The sequence below is a fragment of the Schistocerca nitens genome, chromosome 4, assembly GCF_023898315.1.
Source record: "Schistocerca nitens isolate TAMUIC-IGC-003100 chromosome 4, iqSchNite1.1, whole genome shotgun sequence".
NCBI classification, from domain to species: domain Eukaryota; kingdom Metazoa; phylum Arthropoda; class Insecta; order Orthoptera; family Acrididae; genus Schistocerca; species Schistocerca nitens.
The window spans coordinates 679823328-679835063 of NC_064617.1; the positions used below are offsets into that span (position 1 = coordinate 679823328).

The window sequence follows — 11736 nt, forward strand, 5'->3', positions numbered from 1 at the left end:
AGAGGCGAGAATTAAAGACTTTAATGGAGAGAGAATTTAATAAAATTAATATGTCACTAGATAAAATTGCATAATTATTCATAAGATACGTAAATTTATCTGGAAAAATGTGCACGGTCCGATATGTAACGACAAGAAGAGCGACCTGCTAACTATACTTTGCCGGGCACTTGCCAAGAAAAATACGACAATCATCAGTAAGTAGTCACATAAATATAATTGCATAAATGGTCATAAAATGTGTAAATTCATCTGGAAAAATATGCACAGTCTGATGTGTAACGACAAGAAGAGCGACCTGCTAACCTTACCTCGCCGGGGACTTGCCAAGAAAAATACGACAATCATCAGTAAGTATTCATGTGAATATAATTCCATAAGTGGTCATAAAATTAGGAAATCGCATTACAGCATGTTAAATCATAAAGTACCTTCATTCGATAAAAGGTTTAATCCAGAATGAGATTTTCACTCTGCAGCGGAGTGTGCGCTGATATGAAACTTCCAGGCAGATTAAAACTGTGTGCCCAACCGAGACTCGAACTCGGGACCTTTGCCTGTCGCGGGCAAGTGCTCTACCAACTGAGCTACCGAAGCACGACTCACGCCCGGTACTCACAGCTTTACTTCTGCCAGTACCTCGTCTCCTACCTTCCAAATTTTACAGAAGCTCTCCTGCGAACCTAGCAGAACTAGCACTGCTGAAAGAAAGGATATTCCGGAGACATAGCTTAGCCACAGCCTGGGGGATGTTTCCAGAATGAGATTTTCACTCTGCAGCGGAGTGTGCGCTAATATGAAACATCCTGGCAGATTAATACTGTGTGCCCAACCGAGACTCGAACTCGGGACCTTTGCTTTTCGCAGGCAACTGCTCTACCAACTGAGCTACCGAAGCACGACTCACGCCCGGTACTCACAGCTTTACTTCTGCCAGTACCTCGTCTCCAACCTTCCAAACCTTACAGAAGCTCTCCTGCGAAACTAGCAGAACTAGTACTCCTGAAAGAAAGGATATTCCGGAGACATGGCTTAGCCACAGCCTGGGGGATGTTTCCAGAATGAGATTTTCACTCTGCAGCGGAGTGTGCGCTAATATGAAACATCCTGGCAGATTAATACTGTGTGCCCAACCGAGACTCGAACTCGGGACCTTTGCTTTTCGCAGGCAACTGCTCTACCAACTGAGCTACCGAAGCACGACTCACGCCCGGTACTCACAGCTTTACTTCTGCCAGTACCTCGTCTCCTACCTTCCAAACCTTACAGAAGCTCTCCTGCGAAACTAGCAGAACTAGTACTCCTGAAAGAAAGGATATTCCGGAGACATGGCTTAGCCACAGCCTGGGGGATGTTTCCAGAATGAGATTTTCACTCTGCAGCGGAGTGTGCGCTAATATGAAACATCCTGGCAGATTAATACTGTGTGCCCAACCGAGACTCGAACTCGAGACCTTTGCTTTTCGCAGGCAACTGCTCTACCAACTGAGCTACCGAAGCACGACTCACGCCCGGTACTCACAGCTTTACTTCTGCCAGTACCTCGTCTCCTACCTTCCAAACCTTACAGAAGCTCTCCTGCGAACCTAACAGAACTAGCACTCCTGAAAGAAAGGATATTGTGGAGACATGGCTTAGCCACAGCCTGGGGGATGTTTCCAGAATGAGATTTTCACTCTGCAGCGGAGTGTGCGCTAATATGAAACATCCTGGCAGATTAATACTGTGTGCCCAACCGAGACTCGAACTCGGGACCTTTGCTTTTCGCAGGCAACTGCTCTACCAACTGAGCTACCGAAGCACGACTCACGCCCGGTACTCACAGCTTTACTTCTGCCAGTACCTCGTCTCCTACCTTCCAAACCTTACAGAAGCTCTCCTGCGAAACTAGCAGAACTAGTACTCCTGAAAGAAAGGATATTCCGGAGACATGGCTTAGCCACAGCCTGGGGGATGTTTCCAGAATGAGATTTTCACTCTGCAGCGGAGTGTGCGCTAATATGAAACATCCTGGCAGATTAATACTGTGTGCCCAACCGAGACTCGAACTCGGGACCTTTGCTTTTCGCAGGCAACTGCTCTACCAACTGAGCTACCGAAGCACGACTCACGCCCGGTACTCACAGCTTTACTTCTGCCAGTACCTCGTCTCCTACCTTCCAAACCTTACAGAAGCTCTCCTGCGAAACTAGCAGAACTAGTACTCCTGAAAGAAAGGATATTCCGGAGACATGGCTTAGCCACAGCCTGGGGGATGTTTCCAGAATGAGATTTTCACTCTGCAGCGGAGTGTGCACTAATATGAAACATCCTGGCAGATTAATACTGTGTGCCCAACCCAGACTCGAACTCGGGACCTTTGCTTTTCGCAGGCAACTGCTCTACCAACTGAGCTACCGAAGCACGACTCACGCCCGGTACTCACAGCTTTACTTCTGCCAGTACCTCGTCTCCTACCTTCCAAACCTTACAGAAGCTCTCCTGCGAAACTAGCAGAACTAGTACTCCTGAAAGAAAGGATATTCCGGAGACATGGCTTAGCCACAGCCTGGGGGATGTTTCCAGAATGAGATTTTCACTCTGCAGCGGAGTGTGCGCTAATATGAAACATCCTGGCAGATTAATACTGTGTGCCCAACCGAGACTCGAAGTCGGGACCTTTGCTTTTCGCAGGCAACTGCTCTACCAACTGAGCTACCGAAGCACGACTCACGCCCGGTACTCACAGCTTTACTTCTGCCAGTACCTCGTCTCCTACCTTCCAAACCTTACAGAAGCTCTCCTGCGAAACTAGCAGAACTAGTACTCCTGAAAGAAAGGATATTCCGGAGACATGGCTTAGCCACAGCCTGGGGGATGTTTCCAGAATGAGATTTTCACTCTGCAGCGGAGTGTGCGCTAATATGAAACATCCTGGCAGATTAATACTGTGTGCCCAACCGAGACTCGAACTCGGGACCTTTGCATTTCGCAGGCAACTGCTCTACCAACTGAGCTACCGAAGCACGACTCACGCCCGGTACTCACAGCTTTACTTCTGCCAGTACCTCGTCTCCTACCTTCCAAACCTTACAGAAGCTCTCCTGCGAAACTAGCAGAACTAGTACTCCTGAAAGAAAGGATATTCCGGAGACATGGCTTAGCCACAGCCTGGGGGATGTTTCCAGAATGAGATTTTCACTCTGCAGCGGAGTGTGCGCTAATATGAAACATCCTGGCAGATTAATACTGTGTGCCCAACCGAGACTCGAACTCGGGACCTTTGCTTTTCGCAGGCAACTGCTCTACCAACTGAGCTACCGAAGCACGACTCACGCCCGGTACTCACAGCTTTACTTCTGCCAGTACCTCGTCTCCTACCTTCCAAACCTTACAGAAGCTCTCCTGCGAAACTAGCAGAACTAGTACTCCTGAAAGAAAGGATATTCCGGAGACATGGCTTAGCCACAGCCTGGGGGATGTTTCCAGAATGAGATTTTCACTCTGCAGCGGAGTGTGCGCTAATATGAAACATCCTGGCAGATTAATACTGTGTGCCCAACCGAGACTCGAACTCGGGACCTTTGCTTTTCGCAGGCAACTGCTCTACCAACTGAGCTACCGAAGCACGACTCACGCCCGGTACTCACAGCTTTACTTCTGCCAGTACCTCGTCTCCTACCTTCCAAACCTTACAGAAGCTCTCCTGCGAAACTAGCAGAACTAGTACTCCTGAAAGAAAGGATATTCCGGAGACATGGCTTAGCCACAGCCTGGGGGATGTTTCCAGAATGAGATTTTCACTCTGCAGCGGAGTGTGCGCTAATATGAAACATCCTGGCAGATTAATACTGTGTGCCCAACCGAGACTCGAACTCGGGACCTTTGCTTTTCGCAGGCAACTGCTCTACCAACTGAGCTACCGAAGCACGACTCACGCCCGGTACTCACAGCTTTACTTCTGCCAGTACCTCGTCTCCTACCTTCCAAACCTTACAGAAGCTCTCCTGCGAAACTAGCAGAACTAGTACTCCTGAAAGAAAGGATATTCCGGAGACATGGCTTAGCCACAGCCTGGGGGATGTTTCCAGAATGAGATTTTCACTCTGCAGCGGAGTGTGCGCTAATATGAAACATCCTGGCAGATTAATACTGTGTGCCCAACCGAGACTCGAACTCGGGACCTTTGCCTTTTGCGGGCAAGTGCTCTACCAACTGAGCTACCGAAGCACGACTCACGCCCGGTACTCACAGCTTTACTTCTGCCAGTACCTCGTCTCCTACCTTCCAAACCTTACAGAAGCTCTCCTGCGAAACTAGCAGAACTAGTACTCCTGAAAGAAAGGATATTCCGGAGACATGGCTTAGCCACAGCCTGGGGGATGTTTCCAGAATGAGATTTTCACTCTGCAGCGGAGTGTGCGCTAATATGAAACATCCTGGCAGATTAATACTGTGTGCCCAACCGAGACTCGAACTCGGGACCTTTGCCTTTTGCGGGCAAGTGCTCTACCAACTGAGCTACCGAAGCACGACTCACGCCCGGTACTCACAGCTTTACTTCTGCCAGTACCTCGTCTCCTACCTTCCAAACCTTACAGAAGCTCTCCTGCGAACCTAACAGAACTAGCACTCCTGAAAGAAACGATATTGCGGAGACGTGGCTTAGCCACAGCCTGGGGGATGTTTCCAGAATGAGATTTTCACTCTGCAGCGGAGTGTGCGCTGATATGAAACTTCCTGGCAGATTAAAACTGTGTGCCCAACCGAGACTCGAACTCGGGACCTTTGCCTTTTGCGGGCAAGTGCTCTACCAACTGAGCTACCGAGGCACGACTCACGCCCGGTACTCACTGCTTTACTTCTGCCAGTACCTCGTCTCCTACCTTCCAAACTTTACAGAATCTCTCCTGCGAACCTAGCAGAACTAGCACTCCTGAAAGAAAGGATATTGCGGAGACATGGCTTATCCACAGCCTGGGGGATGTTTCAAGAATGAGAGTTTCACTCTGCAGCGGAGTGTGCGCTAATATGAAACATCCTGGCAGATTAATACTGTGTGCCCAACCGAGACTCGAACTCGGGACATTTGCTTTTCGCAGGCAACTGCTCTACCAACTGAGCTACCGAAGCACGACTCACGCCCGGTACTCACAGCTTTACTTCTGCCAGTACCTCGTCTCCTACCTTCCAAACCTTACAGAAGCTCTCCTGCGAAACTAGCAGAACTAGTACTCCTGAAAGAAAGGATATTGCGCAGACATGGCTTACCCATAGCCTGTGGGATGTTTCCAGAATGAGATTTTCACTCTGCAGCGGAGTGTGCGCTAATATGAAACTTTCTGGCAGATTAAAACTGTGTGCCCAACCGAGACTCGAACTCGGGACCTTTGCCTTTTGCAGGCAAGTGCTCTACCAACTGAGCTACCGAGGCACGACTCACGCCCGGTACTCACAGCTTTACTTCTGCCAGTACCTCGTCTCCTACCTTCCAAACTTTACAGAATCTCTCCTGCGAACCTAGCAGAACTAGCACTCCTGAAAGAAAGGATATTGCGGAGACATGGCTTAGCCACAGCCTGGGGGATGTTTCCAGAATGAGATTTTCACTCTGCAGCGGAGTGTGCGCTAATATGAAACATCCTGGCAGATTAATACTGTGTGCCCAACCGAGACTCGAACTCGGGACCTTTGCTTTTCGCAGGCAACTGCTCTACCAACTGAGCTACCGAAGCACGACTCACGCCCGGTACTCACAGCTTTACTTCTGCCAGTACCTCGTCTCCTACCTTCCAAACTTTACAGAATCTCTCCTGCGAACCTAGCAGAACTAGCACTCCTGAAAGAAAGGATATTGCGGAGACATGGCTTAGCCACAGCCTGGGGGATGTTTCCAGAATGAGATTTTCACTCTGCAGCGGAGTGTGCGCTAATATGAAACATCCTGGCAGATTAATACTGTGTGTCCAACCGAGACTCGAACTCGGGACCTTTGCTTTTCGCAGGCAAGTGCTCTACCAACTGAGCTACCGAAGCACGACTCACGCCCGGTACTCACAGCTTTACTTCTGCCAGTACCTCGTCTCCTACATTCCAAACTTTACAAAATCTCTCCTGCGAACCTAACAGAACTAGCACTCCTGAAAGAAACGATATTGCGGAGACGTGGCTTAGCCACAGCCTGGGGGATGTTTCCAGAATGAGATTTTCACTCTGCAGCGGAGTGTGCGCTAATATGAAACATCCTGGCAGATTAATACTGTGTGCCCAACCGAGACTCGAACTCGGGACCTTTGCTTTTCGCAGGCAACTGCTCTACCAACTGAGCTACCGAAGCACGACTCACGCCCGGTACTCACAGCTTTACTTCTGCCAGTACCTCGTCTCCTACCTTCCAAACCTTACAGAAGCTCTCCTGCGAAACTAGCAGAACTAGTACTCCTGAAAGAAAGGATATTGCGGAGACATGGCTTAGCCATAGCCTGGGGGATGTTTCCAGAATGAGATTTTCACTCTGCAGCGGAGTGTGCGCTAATATGAAACATCCTGGCAGATTAATACTGTGTGCCCAACCGAGACTCGAACTCGGGACCTTTGCTTTTCGCAGGCAACTGCTCTACCAACTGAGCTACCGAAGCACGACTCACGCCCGGTACTCACAGCTTTACTTCTGCCAGTACCTCGTCTCCTACCTTCCAAACCTTACAGAAGCTCTCCTGCGAACCTAACAGAACTAGCACTCCTGAAAGAAACGATATTGCGGAGACATGGCTTAGTAACAGCCTGGGGGATGTTTCCAGAATGAGATTTTCACTCTGCAGCGGAGTGTGCGCTGATATGAAACTTTCTGGCAGATTAAAACTGTGTGCCCAACCGAGACTCGAACTCGGGACCTTTGCCTTTTGCAGGCAAGTGCTCTACCAACTGAGCTACCGAGGCACGACTCACGCCCGGTACTCACAGCTTTACTTCTGCCAGTACCTCGTCTCCTACCTTCCAAACTTTACAGAATCTCTCCTGCGAACCTAGCAGAACTAGCACTCCTGAAAGAAACGATATTGCGGAGACATGGCTTAGCCACAGCCTGGGGGATGTTTCCAGAATGAGATTTTCACTCTGCAGCGGAGTGTGCGCTAATATGAAACATCCTGGCAGATTAATACTGTGTGCCCAACCGAGACTCGAACTCGGGACCTTTGCTTTTCGCAGGCAACTGCTCTACCAACTGAGCTACCGAAGCACGACTCACGCCCGGTACTCACAGCTTTACTTCTGCCAGTACCTCGTCTCCTACCTTCCAAACTTTACAGAATCTCTCCTGCGAACCTAGCAGAACTAGCACTCCTGAAAGAAAGGATATTGCGGAGACATGGCTTAGCCACAGCCTGGGGGATGTTTCCAGAATGAGATTTTCACTCTGCAGCGGAGTGTGCGCTAATATGAAACATCCTGGCAGATTAATACTGTGTGCCCAACCGAGACTCGAACTCGGGACCTTTGCTTTTCGCAGGCAACTGCTCTACCAACTGAGCTACCGAAGCACGACTCACGCCCGGTACTCACAGCTTTACTTCTGCCAGTACCTCGTCTCCTACCTTCCAAACCTTACAGAAGCTCTCCTGCGAAACTAGCAGAACTAGTACTCCTGAAAGAAAGGATATTGTGGAGACATGGCTTAGCTACAGCCTGGGGGATGTTTCCAGAATGAGATTTTCACTCTGCAGCGGAGTGTGCGCTAATATGAAACATCCTGGCAGATTAATACTGTGTGCCCAACCGAGACTCGAACTCGGGACCTTTGCTTTTCGCAGGCAACTGCTCTACCAACTGAGCTACCGAAGCACGACTCACGCCCGGTACTCACAGCTTTACTTCTGCCAGTACCTCGTCTCCTACCTTCCAAACCTTACAGAAGCTCTCCTGCGAAACTAGCAGAACTAGTACTCCTGAAAGAAAGGATATTCCGGAGACATGGCTTAGCCACAGCCTGGGGGATGTTTCCAGAATGAGATTTTCACTCTGCAGCGGAGTGTGCGCTAATATGAAACATCCTGGCAGATTAATACTGTGTGCCCAACCGAGACTCGAACTCGGGACCTTTGCTTTTCGCAGGCAACTGCTCTACCAACTGAGCTACCGAAGCACGACTCACGCCCGGTACTCACAGCTTTACTTCTGCCAGTACCTCGTCTCCTACCTTCCAAACCTTACAGAAGCTCTCCTGCGAAACTAGCAGAACTAGTACTCCTGAAAGAAAGGATATTCCGGAGACATGGCTTAGCCACAGCCTGGGGGATGTTTCCAGAATGAGATTTTCACTCTGCAGCGGAGTGTGCGCTAATATGAAACATCCTGGCAGATTAATACTGTGTGCCCAACCGAGACTCGAACTCGGGACCTTTGCTTGTCGCAGGCAACTGCTCTACCAACTGAGCTACCGAAGCACGACTCACGCCCGGTACTCACAGCTTTACTTCTGCCAGTACCTCGTCTCCTACCTTCCAAACCTTACAGAAGCTCTCCTGCGAAACTAGCAGAACTAGTACTCCTGACAGAAAGGATATTCCGGAGACATGGCTTAGCCACAGCCTGGGGGATGTTTCCAGAATGAGATTTTCACTCTGCAGCGGAGTGTGCGCTAATATGAAACATCCTGGCAGATTAATACTGTGTGCACAACCGAGACTCGAACACGGGACCTTTGCTTTTCGCAGGCAACTGCTCTATCAACTGAGCTACCGAAGCACGACTCACGCCCGGTACTCACAGCTTTACTTCTGCCAGTACCTCGTCTCCTACCTTCTAAACCTTACAGAAGCTCTCCTGCGAAACTAGCAGAACTAGTACTCCTGAAAGAAAGGATATTGCGGAGACATGGCTTAGCCATAGCCTGGGGAATGTTTCCAGAATGAGATATTCACTCTGCAGCGTAGTGTGCGCTAATATGAAACATCCTGGCAGATTAATACTGTGTGCCCAACCGAGACTCGAACTCGGGACCTTTGCTTTTCGCAGGCAACTGCTCTACCAACTGAGCTACCGAAGCACGACTCACGCCCGGTACTCACAGCTTTACTTCTGCCAGTACCTCGTCTCCTACCTTCCAAACCTTACAGAAGCTCTCCTGCGAAACTAGCAGAACTAGTACTCCTGAAAGAAAGGATATTGTGGAGACATGGCTTAGCCATAGCCTGGGGGATGTTTCCAGAATGAGATTTTCACTCTGCAGCGGAGTGTGCACTAATATGAAACATCCTGGCAGATTAATACTGTGTGCCCAACCGAGACTCGAACTCGGGACCTTTGCTTTTCGCAGGCAACTGCTCTACCCACTGAGCTACCGAAGCACGACTCACGCCCGGTACTCACAGCTTTACTTCTGCCAGTACCTCGTCTCCTACCTACCAAACCTTACAGAAGCTCTCCTGCGAAACTAGCAGAACTAGCTCTCCTGAAAGAAAGGATATTGCGGAGACATTGCTTAGCCATAGCCTGGGGGATGTTTCCAGAATGAGATTTTCACTCTGCAGCGGAGTGTGCGCTAATATGAAACATCCTGGCAGATTAATACTGTGTGCCCAACCGAGACTCGAACTCGGGACCTTTGCTTTTCGCAGGCAACTGCTCTACCAACTGAGCTACCGAAGCACGACTCACGCCCGGTACTCACAGCTTTACTTCTGCCAGTACCTCGTCTCCTACCTTCCAAACCTTACAGAATCTCTCCTGCGAACCTAACAGAACTAGCACTCCTGAAAGAAACGATATTGCGGAGACGTGGCTTAGCCACAGCCTGGGGGATGTTTCCAGAATGAGATTTTCACTCTGCAGCGGAGTGTGCGCTGATATGAAACTTCCTGGCAGATTAAAACTGTGTGCCCAACCGAGACTCGAACTCGGGACCTTTGCCTTTTGCGGGCAAGTGCTCTACCAACTGAGCTACCGAGGCACGACTCACGCCCGGTACTCACAGCTTTACTTCTGCCAGTACCTCGTCTCCTACCTTCCAAACTTTACAGAATCTCTCCTGCGTACCTAGCAGAACTAGCACTCCTGAAAGAAAGGATATTGCGGAGACATGGCTTAGCCACAGCCTGGGGGATGTTTCCAGAATGAGAGTTTCACTCTGCAGCGGAGTGTGCGCTAATATGAAACATCCTGGCAGATTAATACTGTGTGCCCAACCGAGACTCGAACTCGGGACCTTTGCTTTTCGCAGGCAACTGCTCTACCAACTGAGCTACCGAAGCACGACTCACGCCCGGTACTCACAGCTCTACTTCTGCCAGTACCTCGTCTCCTACCTTCCAAACTTTACAGAATCTCTCCTGCGAACCTAACAGAACTAGCACTCCTGAAAGAAACGATATTGCGGAGACGTGGCTTAGCCACAGCCTGGGGGATGTTTCCAGAATGAGATTTTCACTCTGCAGCGGAGTGTGCGCTGATATGAAACTTCCTGGCAGATTAAAACTGTGTGCCCAACCGAGGCTCGAACTCGGGACCTTTGCCTTTTGCGGGCAAGTGCTCTACCAACTGAGCTACCGAAGCACGACTCACGCCCGGTACTCACAGCTTTACTTCTGCCAGTACCTCGTCTCCTACCTTCCAAACTTTACAAAATCTCTCCTGCGAACCTAACAGAACTAGCACTCCTGAAAGAAACGATATTGCGGAGACGTGGCTTAGCCACAGCCTGGGGGATGTTTCCAGAATGAGATTTTCACTCTGCAGCGGAGTGTGCGCTAATATGAAACATCCTGGCAGATTAATACTGTGTGCCCAACCGAGACTCGAACTCGGGACCTTTGCTTTTCGCAGGCAACTGCTCTACCAACTGAGCTACCGAAGCACGACTCACGCCCGGTACTCACAGCTTTACTTCTGCCAGTACCTCGTCTCCTACCTTCCAAACCTTACAGAAGCTCTCCTGCGAAACTAGCAGAACTAGTACTCCTGAAAGAAAGGATATTGCGGAGACATGGCTTAGCCATAGCCTGGGGGATGTTTCCAGAATGAGATTTTCACTCTGCAGCGGAGTGTGCGCTAATATGAAACATCCTGGCAGATTAATACTGTGTGCCCAACCGAGACTCGAACTCGGGACCTTTGCTTTTCGCAGGCAACTGCTCTACCAACTGAGCTACCGAAGCACGACTCACGCCCGGTACTCACAGCTCTACTTCTGCCAGTACCTCGTCTCCTACCTTCCAAACTTTACAGAATCTCTCCTGCGAACCTAACAGAACTAGCACTCCTGAAAGAAACGATATTGCGGAGACGTGGCTTAGCCACAGCCTGGGGGATGTTTCCAGAATGAGATTTTCACTCTGCAGCGGAGTGTGCGCTGATATGAAACTTCCTGGCAGATTAAAACTGTGTGCCCAACCGAGACTCGAACTCGGGACCTTTGCCTTTTGCGGGCAAGTGCTCTACCAACTGAGCCACCGAAGCACGACTCAGGCCGGTACTCACAGCTTTACTTCTGCCAGTACCTCGTCTCCTACCTTCCAAACTTTACAAAATCTCTCCTGCGAACCTAACAGAACTAGCACTCCTGAAAGAAACGATATTGCGGAGACGTGGCTTAGCCACAGCCTGGGGGATGTTTCCAGAATGAGATTTTCACTCTGCAGCGGAGTGTGCGCTAATATGAAACATCCTGGCAGATTAATACTGTGTGCCCAACCGAGACTCGAACTCGGGACCTTTGCTTTTCGCAGGCAACTGCTCTACCAACTGAGCTACCGAAGCACG

General features: G+C 49.9%; 6 non-coding genes across 6 annotated transcripts; all 6 read right to left on the bottom strand.

Moving 5' to 3' along the window:
* Window positions 1–4736: 4736 nt before the first annotated feature.
* Trnal-caa (transfer RNA leucine (anticodon CAA)) lies at window positions 4737–4811 on the bottom strand. The gene has a single exon. It is a non-coding gene; the product is annotated as a tRNA-Leu (tRNA).
* Window positions 4812–5338: 527 nt separating this feature from the next.
* Trnal-caa (transfer RNA leucine (anticodon CAA)) lies at window positions 5339–5413 on the bottom strand. The gene has a single exon. It is a non-coding gene; the product is annotated as a tRNA-Leu (tRNA).
* Window positions 5414–5940: 527 nt separating this feature from the next.
* On the bottom strand, window positions 5941–6015 carry Trnar-gcg (transfer RNA arginine (anticodon GCG)). Its single transcript has one exon. It is a non-coding gene; the product is annotated as a tRNA-Arg (tRNA).
* Window positions 6016–6843: 828 nt separating this feature from the next.
* Window positions 6844–6918, bottom strand: Trnal-caa (transfer RNA leucine (anticodon CAA)). Its single transcript has one exon. It is a non-coding gene; the product is annotated as a tRNA-Leu (tRNA).
* A 2935-nt stretch (window positions 6919–9853) lies between these two features.
* On the bottom strand, window positions 9854–9928 carry Trnal-caa (transfer RNA leucine (anticodon CAA)). The gene has a single exon. It is a non-coding gene; the product is annotated as a tRNA-Leu (tRNA).
* Window positions 9929–11359: 1431 nt separating this feature from the next.
* Trnal-caa (transfer RNA leucine (anticodon CAA)) lies at window positions 11360–11434 on the bottom strand. Its single transcript has one exon. It is a non-coding gene; the product is annotated as a tRNA-Leu (tRNA).
* Between the last annotated feature and the right edge of the window lie 302 nt (window positions 11435–11736).